Below are 18,046 nucleotides of genomic sequence, written 5' to 3' on the forward strand. Positions count from 1 at the left end.
CTAGTGGGTGGGATTATAACACTACAGTCAGGATGACAGCACTAGAGATGATATAGAAACTTTGTTTTGAGGAAAAACAACAGCTTTTAAAAGATGGAAACCAACACCTGAGCTACCAGACCTTCAGCAAAGGTAAGATCAGAACATTGTTGGTATTTTGTACAGTGAATGGAACAAAAGGAAGGATTGACTTTGTGGATGATCCTCACTGAGGCTGTTCTGAGTTGTTGTGATTTTCTCCATGTTTCTGTGTTTCCAACACAAACAACAGATGTGCTGTCGTGTCATGAGATATATCACGTTGGGAGAGTATGGAGGCTATATTAAATAATTGTTTATGTTTCTTTAATGGTGTTTATGATGTTGATTTTGTTAGATTACACTTGCCAGCAGAAACATATGAAATTGTCATTGGTGTTGACATTGGTGGTCTCCATTTGCAACGTCCTGCCTACCCAACCCTAGTGGTGACGGCACGTCACTGAACCTCAGTGTTTTTCCCACAATATTATAAAGAAAACTACAGTTTACATAAAAAAACCTAAAGCAGAACAACATTAGGAATGATGTTAGCATGTCTGTGGTGTGTAATGTTACTAATGTGTAACAGATAAGAGTGTTAAGGCACATTAAAATGTTCTTTGAGAAGTGGTGTTCAGGTGGGCGGAGCCAGGTAGAAACCCAGGGTTTTTTAACTCTTAACTTTAGAGCAGCCAACCCCATAGTACCAGACGTTTTAAGATTATTTTCACTGATCTTTCAAGACTCACGGCATATTTTCTACTATGACAATCTGAAACCAGATTACACGCTCTACCTTTGTTAAAAAAAAATAGTTTCATTCTTTGTGACAAAAAGCTGAGGAAAATGGCTTTAAATGAAAAAACCTGTAAATGACTTTGAAGCATTTTTTTTTTGCTTTAGTGACACCTCAACATTGGTTTCCTTCTATAAAACTACAAAAACAACACTGACACCAGGCTTTTGATGGCATCATTATTATTATTATACTATCTAGGTCAGAATTGAATGGTTTTCTTACTGTATTTTGGCATTCCTCCAAGTCTCTCCCCCCGTCATTCTCCACACACGCGACTTCCTCCTCCTCCCGACATGCCGAGTGTCACCACTTGCACCGTCTTTTGATGGCGGTGGCTATTCATAAGGAAACGTATTATTTAGACAGAGCGCTCCTCATTGGCCATTTTAGGTGACTGATAGGTGCACCACGTGTGTTACGGCTGGTTCCATCATGGGCTCTCGGCCCCTCCTCCCTCTCATCTATCACACCTGATTCACATCAGTAATCAGGTGGAGAGTTCTTCAGCTCACCACTCGACATCATCTGTATGTTTGTCATTTTAGTTCTGGTTGGAGATTTCTGGTAGTTCTGTTTTTGTCTTTATGTAGGTTTAGTATTTTATAACTTTATGTAGTTTAGAGGGTGGACGCTGGGTTGACGGCCCTGTATAGTGTTGGCCCAGTGTCCTCCCTACTTTTGTTCAGTTTAGCCAGGGTGTCCAGTCTCTTTTAGTTCGTTGTGTTGCTACTTTTAGGATTTTGTGCATAAATACTTTGATAAACTTTGCTTTCTGTGTGGCGTCCCCTCAAGCCTTGGTATTAGATCCTGGAGGGGGTCGTAACAACATGACTTAAAGCTCTGTCAGTTTTATTTTAGCTACCCCACTCACCCTTTTATTTGAACCCTATCCCTAACACAGGAAATATCCTAAAATGTTTTTTTTTTTTCGTAGATATATAATTAAAGGTGGAATTTGCCGTCTTAAATATGTTAAAATTAAAAAATATATACGACAAAAGTGGGATTCAAACCCACGGTAGCAGAAGGGAGGATCCTTGAGTGCAGCGCCTTAGACCACTCAGCCATCCTGACACGGTGAAAACACAGACACATTACGCGTACGTAGAAAAGGTCCGGCAACGTACGTCTCTGTATCCATAGACACTACGTTTTTTGATGGTTTTCTCTCACCATCACCACACTGTTAATAATCTACTTAGTTCCACACATGCTCTGGTTGAGAGTGAGCTGCTGTGAACTGGTGGGAACTTCAGCATCAACTCTGTAGCGCCATTTTATGTCTCATAAACTCCTTTCCTCTCCCTCTGAGCTCTGCACGTCACAGGTGATCTCTCATCTAAAGGTGCTCTGCTGCCACCTACATGTCACCAGTGGTCACTACATCATGATACAAGTTAGATATTCACATAAGAGCACTGTCACACTGTCTCCTAGCAACCCCAGCAGAAAAATACAATTGACGTCTATAGACGTCTTTGGCAGTCAACGGTACTAAATCAAATGACGTCAATGAGTTAAACACAACCTGCCAGTGAGCAGGCTCAGTTCACGGATAATGTTACTATGGTAACATACTCAGAGAAAAACATACCTCTCCTTCAGGAATAGTACACTCTGTTTGAGCCCCAACATACTCAGAGTTTGAACATAACCCACTTTCTGGAACACCCCTCAGTAATACACACACTGTTGTTTCCTGTGCTCTGATTGGTCATTATTTTTAAATGCTGACATGACTGTTTATCATGTGACCCTCAGAGAATAAAATTGTTAATAATTATTACGCGTAGACTTTTAGCTTCAAACATACATTATTGTCCTTTGGAAGTGGGTGTGGCCATGTTAGAGATTACAGCCAATCAGCATCCACAAATCATGACCCATATTAGTGTAGTAAATTCATCGCATATTTCAAGAGAATCCTTCACTTTGGTATAAAAACATGATATTTGGCACAGACACTCTCTAAGGGACACTATTTTGGTCAATCAAAAATTCAATATGGCGGCCATTTTTTATGGTTATTATAAAACCAAAAATTGCGGTGTCAGCGGAAAGGTCTGGTCCTCCCTCGTCTGAATATGTGCACCCCTCCCTGGGTAGAGTCAGGACTGTGCACGGTGGCTCTAAAAAATAAATTATTTAAAAGTCAATGAAGTTCTAAACTGTGAAAGTTTTAAATTTAATGAAAATAATACATGTCTTTTTTTTTTTTTGCTTTTGGTTGCACATTGTAACACACACACACACACACACACACACACACACACACACACACACACACACACACACACACACACACACACACACACACACACACACACACACACACACACACACACACACACACACACACAGGCTCAGAGGAAGCAATAACAATCCAACTCCTCCCTCCCCAGTTGTCCCTGAAAGCCCCACCCCCACCCCGCCACCCCTCCCTCCTCCTCCTCCTCTCTCATCTCTGTCCATCTCATTTTATGAGAGTCTGGGGAGTTTCACTGTGTGTGCGTGTGTGCGTGTGTGTGTGTGTGTGTGTGTGTGTCTAGAAAATGGCTGCCTGTCACATTAGTGGTTGGATGGGCTAAAAAATCACTTGTGTAATCACATTTAGACGTCAGGCCCGGTAATGTTAACCTCTTTATTTAGAGTATGGATGGATTTTAGGATGGGGGGGGGGCGATGGAAAGAGGAGGGGTAATGGGGGGAGGTCAGCAACTATTTCATGTGTGATTAATTTCACCTTCAGCTAATTTTAACTTCACCTCAAACTCTGAATTTGTGTCTTGAACAAATGTCCGCCTGCCTTAGTAAACGTTATTCAGATTATGGTCCCCCCCCCCACCACCCCATCCCCCCACCCAACACTAGGTTAAAGAGAGTCCAACACATGCGTTTACACTGACAACGCTTTACAACCAGTGTGTGTGTGTGAGAACTTCCTCCTGATGAGACGACAACATTGTTAGAAAATAAAGTCACCTTTTATTGGTCAGGAAAAGAGTTTTTGTTATTTGTTATTGTTGTGATATTACAGACGTGGTCACAGTGTGTGTGACCCCACATGGAAATGCACAAAATGACAAAAATAAAATACACAAAATAGAAAAATATACAAAATGACAAAAAAAACACAATGACAGAAGACATGTACGACATGACTCAGAAAAGACGCAAACTGACAACAAAAATACGCGACATTAGAGAAAAATATTCAAAAGTACTGTAAAAGTACACAACAGGATGATTGAAATTACACAAAACAAGAGAACAATATACAAAATGACAATAAAATATACAAGTCGAGATAGAAGTAAACTAAATAAATCCAAAAAACATACAAATTAACAATAAAAATGCACAAAAAGACTCCAAAAATAAAAGTAATTACAGCAAAAACAAAACGTTAGAACAAAATATACAAAATGACGACAAAAGAACATCAAAGGATGATAAAAATACACAAAACAATAGCAAAATACACGAAATGACAACAAAAACATATGAAATGAGTCCAAAACCAATGAAAACACAACATTAGAGACAAATATACAAGTTACAGACGGATACGAAAATAGAAAACACACAAACCTTTTGTTCTTTCCTGTGTTGAAGGATTCCATGAATTAATTTGTGCTCGTGTGAACATGTTCAGAGTGAAACCACATCCCCAGAGTCCCTGGTTTTCCCTTTAACAAATATGTATAAATAAATAAAGATATAAATACACATGTACATACAAGCAAGTATCAAAGGTTTCACAGCAGAATAGAAACGTTATTTGAAACGTTGGTCACGTGACCCTCAGATCACATACAATCACGATTTAGTTTCACAGCTGTGATAAAATGTGCCCATCCATATTATTTTATATTATATTATATCATATTTCATTGTTGAATTAGAAACAAATCAACAACAAAAATACACAACATGACTCCAAAAACACACAAATTGGTGACAAAAAACCATAAAATTAGAGAAAATATATACAAAATGACTCTAAAACAAACAAGATGACAGCAAAATTCACAAAATGACTTCAAAAACACAAAAATTCACAACAAAATTACATAAAATTAGAGGAAAAATACACAAAATGAAATAGAAATAAACTAAATTAATCCAAAACCACATACAATGACAACAAACATACACAAAATCACTCCATAAATGAACAAATTGACAACAAAAATGCACAACATGACTCCAAAAACACAAATTGATAACACAAATACACAAAATGAGACATAAACAAACAAAATGACTTAAAAAAACACAAACACTGACAACAAAATGACAGAATAAAAAAAAATACAGTGTTTCCAAAAACAGCAAAATGACAACAAAAATACACATAAGAAAAAATATACAAAATGCTTCCAAAACCACACAAAATGACAACAAAAATACACAAAATCAGTCCTAAAACTAATTAATAACACAAATACACAAAATGAGAAAAATGGCCCAAAAATCACAACAAAATTAGAGAAAAAAATACACAAAATGACTCCAAAAAGAAAATGAATTCACCTTGTTGTTTCAAACTTAATTTAAGCTTTGATTTACTTAGATTTAGAATGTGATTAAAGCTAAAATAAAGAGTATTTAATGACTTCAGGTTTTATCTGTTAAAGGGTGTGTGTGTGTGTGTGTGTGTGTGTGTGTGTGTGTGTGTGTGTGTGTGTGTGTGTGTGTGTGTGTGTGTGTGTGTGTGTGTGTGTGTGTGTGTGTGTGTGTGTGTGTCAGTGGTGAATATGTAGCAGACGAGGAACGAGTGCTACCAGGGGACTCTGTCACTCTGTCACACTCTCTCTCTGCTCCGCTCCGCTCACTTTCTCCTGTCTTACTCCATCGCATTCTGCTGCTCGCTCTACAAACAGACATGCTGTCAGACCCCCCCAGAGGTCAGTGCAGGAACACTTTAGACCCCCCCCCCACAGTATTCACAGTATTTATAATATTCACAGAGGATCCACACTGGGAGATGCTCTTCCTTCTGTCACCTGCTTTTTACACTCATTTTTCTTTTTACGGCAATAAAACTGCTTTGGATGCAGTTTTAATTTAAATAATCATATATTGATGCAAACAAAACAAAGATGTGATGAAGAAACAAACAGATCGAGGCTTTTGCTGCAGTTTGGACTGAATCATTTTACCTGAAAACAATGTAAAAGGTTGAATTTACAGCTCGGAAGTTAGTTGTTTTTTGTGCTGACATTGTTGTAATAGTTTAGTGCATTGCATTGTGGGACATGGAGTCCTGTAGACGGATGCCCTCGTGAAGTATTTTTACTTCATTCTTACTGTGATTTACTGTTTGACTAAGTGACTTCCAACACATTCCTGGTGTTTTCACTGAAAGTTGCAGCAAAATAATGTTTGTTTTCAGGTTTACAACCAGTGGTTTCCAAACTGGGGTACGTGTACTCAGGAGGTACACAGAAACAATTGTAAGTCACTTTTTTTTTTCTCATCAATCAATAATAATTTGTGGCGCAACTATTTAAAATACACCAAAAGATGAAATGAGAGAAAAAAAAAGAAAAAAAAACAGAAATAAATGAATAAAAAGGCCTAAATTTATTGTTAATGTTGGACGAGACACAGACGAGCCTGCAGACACTAATAAATAATGTATAACGTGAGCTCAGGGGTAATAATAAAGTTTAGGAAACACTGGTTTACACGCAAAACATCTGAATCCGTCTCATGTTGAATGTGTGGTGGAGTGAGGAGAACAAAAATAGAGTCAACCAATCACTGTCTTCTTCATCTGGAGACACAATATTTTTAAACTCACCGTATTTTCATCACTTTTTCTTGACATATTTTTGCTCCTGTTAAGATATTTTTGCTACATTATTCCCATTTCTGACACTTCTACATCACATTTCAATGTTTTTTCTGCACATTTTTTCTACTTTAAAGACATTTTAATAATAATGATAATAACTAGGCAAGACCTTTATTCACAAGGCGAATACATTATTGGCTATTTGAAAAAAATGGCAAATAGAATTGTTGTGAAAGACATTTTATTGTGTGTATGTTGTTGTTGAGTAATGTCCCTTTATATTGATCTTTTTACTAAAAACGGAAGACTGACTTTGACCTAATATATGACCTTGAGCGAAGGTCAAGGTCACACATTGAAAGGAAATGTAGTTCAATGGTACCAGTCTGAGCACTGGATCTCAATTTGTGGCCAAGTTATAGGAAAAAAAATGTTTTTGTTTTTTTTTGTCTGAGCTTTGTCATGCTGAGAGTGTTGAGGTCTCACTTTGTTCACTTTCTGAGGAGTTCTTGATCTTAAATAAGACCTTGAGCAAAGGTCAAGGTCACACATTGATAGAAAATGTTGTTCAATGGTACCAGTGGCCAAGTTATAGGAAAAAAAGTTTTTTCTTGTTTTTTTTTGTGACGTCATGAGCTTTGACCCCTACCGATCTTTTTACTGGTAGGTCATACAGCTTTGGTCTAATCTATACTATAATTCAATGGAGGTCTGTGTGTGTGAGTGTGGATGTGTGTGAGTGTGTGTGTGTGTGAGTGTGTGTGTGTGGAGCAAATATCTCCCCGACGCGGTGCCGGTTCGACCTGAAACTCGCTCGACGGGTTCCAAATACCCCGAGTGTGTGTATCTGTTATTTTGGAGTAATTTGGTCATTTCAAAATGTTTGTTTTAATATTATTTCACTTCTGGACGGCCCCGAAATGAAACCTATTCAGCTTTTGACCTCAGGGTGTGAGGGGGCGCGAGACGGACCTCACCCGGAAGTTGTATAACGGACCACCATTTAGTCCGGTTACAGTCTGTGTCACGACACACGTCCATAGCGTGGTAGTGCGCTCCCGTGGACTTCTCTTTTGAGGAAACATACTTTTTACTGTTCCTTATTGGTGATAATGTTTCAAAACGTTTATTTTCATGTTAGTTTGACCGTTCGCTATTTAGACCGGACAGAGCTCACCCGGAAGTTATTGACGGCAATGGTTGCTGTGTTGAAAGCTGCACATTTTTTTGCGGTGCGTGTGTCTGAGAACCAACGGAGGAGATTAGAGTCTCAGGTAGAGTCTCACACACACACACACACACACACACACACACACATCGATCAGGTGCGCATCACTATCGATCACCGTCTACGTGACATGCGTGCAGGTATGTGAGTGAATAACGGACCACCATTTAGTCTGGTTACAGTCTGTGTCACGACACCCGTCCATAGGGTGGTAGTGACTGTAGTGTTACGCTCTGAGTCAGATCTAAGTGTTTACATGTCGCTACATAGTGAAGGTCACCTGATCACTGCAGCTTCTCTCACGACACACCTGCCACTACATCTAACTACTGACAATAGAGAAGTTTAGTGAAAGTTAGGCAGGTACACGTGGATGGACTGGTGCGTATGAATTTAGAATGGTTTCCCTCCTAAACACACACCAAACAACAAAAATATGAAAATGACACAAAATACACTAAACTAAATACTTAAACAAAAAATACACAAAAAACACAACAGAAATGCAAAAAAACTACACTAAAAAAAGATACAAAATGATTCCAGAATCACACTACAAATGCAACAAAAAACAATAATTATACAAAAAAAATGCACAAATGATGTAAAACAAAAAAACTAAACAATATTTATACAGGAAGTACACAAAACGACAACAGAAATGCACAAAAATATACAAAAGGCTCCAAAAACACACAAAATGACTCCAAACAACATATATTACAGAAAAATACACCAAACAACAACAAAAATATGAAAATGGCTCAATATACACAAAACTAAATATATATACAAAAATACACTAAAATGACAACAGAAATGCACAAAACTACATAAAAAAATACACAAAATGACTCCAGAATAACACTACAATGGCAACAACAAACAATAATTAAAACAAAAAATACAATATTGGCTCAGACTTACAGTAGATAGTGTTTTTTTCAAGGAGACTCAGTGCGTACAGAAACCATTAATCATTCACATCAGTCTTACCATGTTCAGCACTTATAAACCCTTTCCACCACTTTTACACCTCATGTCACATATGTTGACCCATTATTGTCACTTTTAACCTCTTTTCACCATATTTCATGATTATTTTTGCCACAATTTAACCACATTCACTAGTTGTCATGTCCATTATTTACCAGTTTTAACCAGTATTGACACTTTGAACCCTTTTTCCCACTTTCTCTGTCCATTTTTGGCTTTTCTAATTTACAACTTTTGACCAATTTCTTTGAGAAGAAACACAAGAAAACACAGAAAGAATGAAATAAAAACACTTGTATGCATTTGTTTACACAGGACTCCACATCCCACAATGCAACACACCAAACTTTTCCAACAACGTCATGAACAAAGTGTTTAAAGCCGAGATCAAAACCAACCTTTGAGCGTCAATTTCAACTTTTTCCATTTGTTATTTTCAAGCAAATGATGTTTGATTTATTGATCAACGAGCTCTACAAAATGATTGTCTCTGGCCATTTTAAACTTTCAAGGAATTATGGCCTCATATTGGCGAAGGCCATCTGTGTTTAGGACTGTTTTAGACTTCACGGAGCAGAAAATATCCATTTAATCTGCATTTTATGATGGCAAGCCTTGTCAAAGCCTGTCATTACTGTTGAGATGTAACGTTATGTCTGAAACCGTGAGCTCTCACACGTCCATCGTCTGAAGCCGTTTTCCTCTCACTGATGCTACTTCAGCTAAATGTTTCCATAACGCAGCTTTAACCCGCTCCACCTCACACGTATGGATTGGACTTTAAATCACTTGGGTTCTGCCTTGTCGCGCCACCGTTAGCGCGTTAGCTGTTACATGTCATAGTGAAGGTGAGCGGAGGACGTCCAGAGCAGATTGTGGTGTGGAGGAGTAGCAGCTGCACCGTGACTCCTTCCCTGATCACTCACTGAGTCACAGAGAAACGCAGCCAGCACAGAAATACCAGGAGCAGCTTGATCACCAGCAGTAATTATCATCTGAACTGAACGACCAAGAACATGAACGGACCTGTAACCACAGAGGTCCTGTTAGGACGTATCGCCATAAGATAACACGTGTAACCGTGTGCGTTACTGATGAACGAGCTGCGAAAGAGAAAACTGTGCCAATGAAAGGAAAAATAACTGATCATATAATTAGAATATCATAAAAACTTGATTTCGTTCAGTAATTACTAGGGATGTAACGATTAATCGTAAGGCAGTTAAAAATCGATTCATAGGTATCACGGTTGATATCGATTTTTCTGAAAATTGAATCGCAGTATTTTTTTAACCAGCAGAGGGCGCTATCCACAAGTGTAGGCGGCGGGCGGAGTCTGCTAATACTTTCTTTCTGGACGCCTTCTACTCTTAAACATGTTCATAAATGATTCATTACCCCTTTAGCACCGAAAGAATATCTGTAATATTACTTGAATATCTGTAAAAGTCACGTTTTTCTATTAGCTCTGTCTGCTAGCATAGCTTCTCTTCTTCACTGCAAGATATCTGCATGCCAACCGACCACTGTGTTACCAGTGCCCTCTGCTGGTCCAAACAAATATGACGTAAATCAGTGCAATCACTGTTTTTTTTTTTTAAAGTCCAATTGTTAAGGCACAAAATACATTTTCAGTTGCACTTTTAAAAGAAAAAGAACTATTATGCAGTTTTGCATTGTTTATTATAGAACCAGAATTTAAATGAATAGGCTTCATTTTCATTTGTATTATTCCTTTATTTATTTCATTCAAGATTTATTTTTAGATAAATTGCATTGATTTGAATAGTTTATCAAAGAATTCTTTTGACGATGAAAAATAAAAGGAAAATAATACAGTATTTTCTAGTTTTTTTCCCAAAAAAAAAATTTGTCTACAGTCCCATTTTGTTAAATAAATCATGAGAGAATCATATCGTGAACCCAGTATCGTGAATCAAATCGTTTCGGGAGTTGAGTGAATCGTTGCATCCCTAGTAATTACATTCAAAAAGTGAAATTTGTATATTTTATTCATTCATTACACACATAATGATATATTTAAAATGTTTATTTATTTTAATGTTGATTAAAACTGACAAATAATGAAAATCTCAAATTCAGTATCTCAGAAAATTAGAATATTACATAAGTTTTATACAAAAACACTGAAAAGTGTGAAGATGAAAAGTATGATCATGTACTCAATACTTAGTTGGTTTTACCTGAATTACTGCAGCAATGGGCGTGGCATGGAGTGGATCAGTCTGTGGCACTGCTCAGGTGTTATGAGAGCCCAGGTTGCTCTGATAGCGGCCTTCAGCTCTTCTGCATTGTTGGGTCTGGTGTCTCACATCTTCATCTTCACAATACCTCATAGATGTTCTATGTGGTTAAGGTCAGGTGAATTTGCTGACCAATCAAGAACATGGATACCATGGTCCTTGAACCAGGTACTGGTAGCTTTGGCACTGTGTGCAGGTGCCAAGTCTTCTTGGAAAATAAAGTTGGTCAGCAACAGGAAGCAGGAAGTGCTCTAAAACTTCCTGGTAGACGGTTGCGTTGACCTTGGACCTAAGGAAACACAGTGGACCAACACCAGCACATGACATGGCACCCCAAACCATCACTGACTGTGGAAACTTTACACTCCACCTCAAGCAACGTGGATTCTGTTCCTCTCCTCTCTTCCTCCAGACTCTGGGACCTTGATCTCCAAAGAACATGCTAAATGTAGTTTCATCAGAGAACATCACTTTGGACCACTCAGCAGCAGTCCAGTCCTTTTTGTCCTTAGCCCAGACGAGACGCTTCTGACGCTGTCTCTAGTTCAGTGGCTAAACACCAGGAATGCTACAGCTGAAACCATGTCTTACATACATCTGTACGTGGTGGTTCTTGAAGCTCTGACTCCAGCTACAGTCACTCTTTGTGAATCTCCTCCACATTTTTAAATGAGTAGTTTCACAATCCTCTCCAGGGGGCGTGGTTATCACTATTGTTTGTAGACTTTTTTCTACCACATCTTTTCCTTCCCTTCACCTCTCTATTAATGTGTTTGAACACAGAGCTCTGTAAACAACCAGCCTCTTTAGCCATGACCTTTTGTGTCTGGTCCTCCTTGTTCAAGGTGTCAATGGTCGTCTTTTGGACAACTGTCAGGTCAGCAGCATATTTAGCATTGAGGGGCTAACTGTAACATGTTAATCATTGAGGGGCTAGCTGTTACATGTCAGCATTGAGGTGCTAGCTGTTACATGTTAGCATTGAGGTGCTAGCAGCTACATGTTTAGCAATGAGATGCTAGCTGCTACATGTTTAGCACTGAGGGTTAGCTGAGGCTCGCAGAACTCCACTGATCCACAAATTCTTTCTTGCACAATTTTCACACAACTTGGCTTTAGTTTTTTCATTTTGTGTTTTTATTTAAACTAAAGTTAACGTCCACGAAGCTCAGCAACGACTTCTCCTCAGGTTCTCCTGTATCTTGTGTTGTGGTCTGTGCACCAGTATTAAGGGTATACTGGGAACTCATGAAATAAGAAAGGTTCCACCCTGTTTGGAAAGAAAATTGAAAAATTAAATGACATTTTTTTTTTGTCTTATTTTTCTGTAATTAAATAATCACAATTAACGTAATAAAGTTCCAGCACTAGTTTTTACTTTTTTAAACTTTTTTTTTACTTCTGTCCTATACTGAGTTTACACCATAGTTTGTATCAACTGAAATGGAACCCATATTGATCGCATTATTTTTCCAATAATTGAAAGTTTTTACTCATGTAGGAACTTTTACTGTAACAACTGGTGATAATATAAATATATCTACACCTGTACACTAACTTCTGTTGGAATGTGAACATTTGAACTGTTCACATTCACTCTAAAGATAGATAGATGATAGATATAGATAGATAGATAGATAGATAGATAGTAGGTTGACCTCTATCTATTTTCCTCCTTTCTGCCCATCTTTCCTTTTTGGTAGTTGAAGGTTTTCCAGTCGGACGCACTTTGGAGTAAGTGGTGCACTTAATCTGCCCTCAGTGTGGAGGAGTCATGGAAAGTTCACAAGTTCAACCTGGGTGAGAGAGAGAAAGAGAGAGAGGGAGATCGGGCGAGGGAGGTGAGGGAGGTGAGAGAGAGAGAGGGTGTGAACTCAGGGTGTGAATAATGAATCAGCGCTACATTCTGCTAAATCGCTGTACACAACCACGTACACAGTGGCTACGTTGACATGGGAGCTTTAATTCCTCTTTAATTCAGAATAAAAGTTAATTCCTCTTTAAACTGACCTTGTAAACACTTAATTCTTAATGCAAATTTAATTCCGAATGAAACTTAAATTCGAATTAGGTGGCTGGTTTACTCCATTTTTAATTCTGAATTAAATAGTTCCTCCTTTCTTGTAAACACTTAAGCAGGCGTGGAAAGTAATGAATTACATTTACTTTTGTTACTGTAATTGAGTAGCTTTTTTGAGTTCTTTTTAAAATCTGTAATTTTACTTTTTACAAGTACATTTAGTTTCAAGTAACTACTTTGCTACATTTGAAATAGATTCTGTGACATAGTAAAATAAATCCTGCACGCGGACGGGAGTCTGTTACATTTACGTACCCTAGAGCTGTAGTTAGGATCAGCCAATAGAATGTGTATATGTCTATGGCCTGCTCTGTTGATTCACGTGACATCACTCACATTGCTGCATCGCGACAAAGCGAGAGCGCCAAATTCTGACGGAAAACAGGAAACTTGAGAATCTGACCTCTGAAATCATCAAAATGCCTATGTTTTGTGTAGTTTACGGATGCTCCAATCGTTCTAATTGAGAAAAGGAAAATAGATTTTATAGAGTACCGAAGATTGTTGTTCACAAAGGTGAGAAATGTAAAAAGCTCACAGAACAGCGCTGTAAAAAGGTGATTTTAAACCTACGTCTGTGGTCAGGAGGAGCAGAGTCTGCTGATGCCTGTGTCTGTAGCGACTCCTTGGTCAGAGGTATGTTAGCTTAGCGAGCTAACTTTGTTTTTGTGGCTGTGTTTATAAAGCATTAGGTTGCATGCGACTCAGAGCGGAGCTCTGGTCTTCTGTGCACCTCGTCCTCCAGCAGTGCCTGATAAGCCACTGTGCGTCTTTACGCATTGTGTGTGCGCGTTTCTTTTTATAACAGCTACTGGTGTTGTAGCCAATTGATCAGCAGTTTTGTGCAATGATCATGTGATTTTAATTACAATTATTATTATTAATATAAAACTGTATTTGTAGACGCGTCAGTATCATTTATTCCTCCATCGGCTCATTCCACCTAGAATGTTTTATAGACTTTATATAACATACTGTACGCATTTTGTGCTTTCAGAGGTGATTTATTGGATGCTCTGACACAGACTTGTCACGATGTTTGTCACGAATATTTATTTAATAAGAGCCTTAAAAGACATAGATATAATGAAAAGAGTGGATGGACGAAAGCATCAACATTCACATAGACTTATTGTACACACACACACACACACACACACACACACACACACAGCTTCATAGGTGCTGCATGAAGCACCAGAGCTTCACTAATGACGCGTGGATCATTATAAACATCATTTTTCACTCAACGTCCTGTATAGTGGAAGTAAAACATCTGTTGTATTAACCGCTGGCTTTGATTGACCAAAGTATGGACTTCTAGCTCCTTTCTCCGCTGCTCTCTCTATCTTCTTCTACTCATCAGAGCAAAGTGAAACCATGCGTTATTGTTGAGCTGCTGATTCTAAACTACAATCAAAATAAAAGTGAAAATACTTCTCGTGTGTTCTGTGTTATAGCCAAAAATAAAAGGTTGATTGTGTGTTTTTCCCCGATAGACGTCATACGTCACGTTCTCCCCTGTCCAATCAGAGCCTTCCTAACCATCAAACCTAAAGAATAATTAAATAAAGCTGAATAAACCAGTTTTCCATGTAAACCTCAATTCGGGAATTTCTATATTTATCTAAACACGAAGCAGAACACTTTAATTCTGAATAATTTAATTCAGAATATCTCATTCTGAATTAAAAAACATCATGTAACTGTGGCCATTGTGTTTTATTAATGTGACTGACCATCATCAGCACTAGAACCTGCTGGTTCTTGTGATGGTTCTTTCTCTGGTTCTTGTTTCCGGTACTTTTTGATGATTCTTCTGGTTCTTTCGGATGGTTCTTTTTGCTGGTTCTTCTGCTGGTTCGTTCTGATGGTTCTTTTTGCTAGTTCTTCAATTCAATTCACCTTTATTTATATAGCGCAAAATCCCACAAAATCATCTCAAAGCACTGAACAAAATATAAAGTCCATAGTAAGAAAGAAAGAATCCAACAAGATCCACATGAATAAGCATTTAGCAACATTCAGAAGAAAAAACTCCCTCTTTTTATAGGAAAAAATCTCTGTTAGAACCAGGTTCAGAGGTGGAGAACATCTGGTTCTACTGGTTAGGGTTGGTGAACAGAAGGACAAACAGAATAGAATAGAAGGATAGACCATCAGAGTGTTCTAGACTAGTAGAGCTATGAACCATTGATCAGGAACCACCAGCTCCAGCATCAAAACACCTGAAACAGAAAAGAGAACCCTCAGTGGGAGAGGAGAAGACACAGACTGCAGAACAACATGATACACTATGATACACTCGTTCCTAGTGGTTAGATTAATATTAAACATCTGGCAGTATCCTCCATGTTCTGAAATGTTACCATTACAGACAAGGTTTCATCTTGTACTGGTCACATGTAATGATCTATGTGTGGACATCAGTGTAAATGGTGTGAAGCAGTGTGAGCAGTATGATGGTTATACATTCTTCTGATGGTTCTATCTGATGGTTCTATCTGATGGTTCTATCTGATGGTTCTATCTGATGGTTCTATCTGATGGTTCTATCTGATGGGTCTATCTGATGGTTCTATCTGATGGTTCTATCTGATGGTTCTATCTGATGGTTCTATCTGATGGTTCTATTTGATGGTTCTATCTGATGGTTCTATCTGATGGTTCTATCTGATGGTTCTATCTGATGGTTCTATCTGATGGGTCTATCTGATGGTTCTATCTGATGGGTCTATCTGATGGGTCTATCTGATGGTTCTATCTGATGGGTCTTCTGCTGGTTCTTCTACACATCAGAGGAAGCCCAGCGGTGCTTTGGATACGCTCTGGCTACCGTTAGAGAACCAGCAGCTACTGTAGTCTCCATCCTTTCCTCCATGTTCTATAGTCAAACCTCTCATTCAGTTCCATCCTTTAAACAAATAAATAGGCCATGATTATGGTTATATTTGGTTTTTAATGGACTTATTTTTTAAGAAGACGTTGAGATTTAGCTAAATTATTCATTTATCTCACACTGTTTATTTAGTTGTTCTGTGAAATATGAAAAGCAGCTTAATTTGTTCTAAACTACAGATTGTTATTATTTGTAAAATAAAAATAACAAAGAAAACATGAATCATTGAATAAATTATCAGTTCCTACAAGTAAACAAATTCAATTCAACTCCACAATATTTGCAGTGCTTGCAATTTTGCCACACTTATATCACAAGATGACAGACTTTTTAATAGACTTTTAATCTGAAATTTTGCCTTACATATTTTATTATTTATACGTGAAAGTGCAAACTAGGCCACGTTAATGTTGAAGTTGTGTCTAAAATCTGTGGCACACTGAAGATCAAACTTCTCTGTCTTTGGTTCGTTTATTAAAATGATTTTTACAGCCCTGCTCCAATGTGTAAATTAGGCTTTTTTTAAATTTATTTTTTTATTTTCTAGTCGTCTATTTAATGAATGTGAGTGAATCATGTCTTTCTTTCTATTCTTTCAGGTTTTCAGCTGCTGAAACAAACCACACTGATGCTACTCCAGGTAAACATTTTTCCTCTGAAAACTTTCCCTCAATTTTTTTTTAGTCACATCACATTTTTTATAACTAGTGCACTGCCCATAGGAAGTATGTATATATTTAGCACTGTAATATAGGCTAGCATACAGAGAGAGTTAGAACTACAAATTCATTTTCTTCTGTTGATTCTTGTTCTTTTAATTTATTTTGAAAGAGGCCATTGCGTCTCAAAATAACTTCACTAATCAATCGATTTTTATTTGTATAGCACCAATTCATAACACGTGTTACCCCAAGACACTTCACAGAAAGACTTTACTTTTTATCTAATTACTTCAGGACTTTGATGCTTTAGACCCACATTACACAAATCAATGTTTCCCTGTATTGTTAAACATTAAAATATCAAATATCATTAAAAGACTGTTGTGTGGGGTGGAATTTCTAGCTAAAATGTCCAACCCTCCTTTAAGTTGTTTTCTTTAATTTTTATTTTCATTTTATTATGTTTCTATTATTATTATTACTCCCCTTAGTTACAAATGTTGCTCACTGGGGACACCTGCTGGTAAATATGTACGGGGTGTTTTTTTAGGATATTAGACCCACTTTAATCGTTTTTTAAAAGCCCTTTGTGCAGTCATTCCTGTAGATTACCATGACTACCTACCAACATTGAGCTGTTCTGCAACGCTCCCAGTGGATAATTTTATCAAATAATTTATGAACAGTATCATAGCAGTCCAAACAAATCCAACGTTGGACACCTTTGAACTAAGCAGCGGCCATGTTGAAAGTCTCAGGTCAATCTGAGCCTGATTCACAGACAGACAGACAGACAGAGATTCCTTGCTTTATAGATATATAGATAGATAGATGTTGTACATTCACTCAGTATTAGGTAAGGGTGGAAACCTGTTATTTGTAACTGAGTGTCCGTGCTGGGGTGGTTATGTCTGACTCGTCTCTTTGCTTACGTTAAGCTAGTTTTATGGGCTAGATTTGGTCGAAATCAGATGTTTTGAAACTCTGTCCTAGAAAATAGACGTAGAAAAAGTTGACCTGAGGATATGTTTGATATAAGGATAATTATTATAAATATTTAATTTAAGGACATTTAATATACGGATCACTTTAAAGCTGAGCAGTGCTGGCTTGTTTATGTTGCCATTTTTTTCCAAGTTTGACAAAATAATTGAGTGCGTTTGCTGTAATGGTTGTGTCTTAAAATAGTTTATATGGTTAAAAACAGAAGATTTTAATCTTTCTAACGATATCTGATACTTGTGATAAGCTGCTATATTTGAGAAGCATTTAATCTCTTAACAGTGTGAATGAG

At 37.6% G+C, this 18,046-nt stretch overlaps 1 protein-coding gene across 1 annotated transcript in view; it reads left to right on the forward strand.

The window, feature by feature from the left end:
* Positions 1-18,046, forward strand: part of tenm3 (teneurin transmembrane protein 3) — a 543,864-nt gene that overhangs the window by 63,754 nt on the left and 462,064 nt on the right. The window contains exon 2 of the mRNA XM_028461276.1: positions 16,690-16,730. The gene's annotated coding sequence lies outside the window, so the exon portion shown is untranslated. The remainder of the gene's footprint in view (positions 1-16,689; positions 16,731-18,046) is intronic.

The sequence above is a fragment of the Gouania willdenowi genome, chromosome 1 (genome assembly GCF_900634775.1).
Source record: "Gouania willdenowi chromosome 1, fGouWil2.1, whole genome shotgun sequence".
NCBI classification, from domain to species: domain Eukaryota; kingdom Metazoa; phylum Chordata; class Actinopteri; order Blenniiformes; family Gobiesocidae; genus Gouania; species Gouania willdenowi.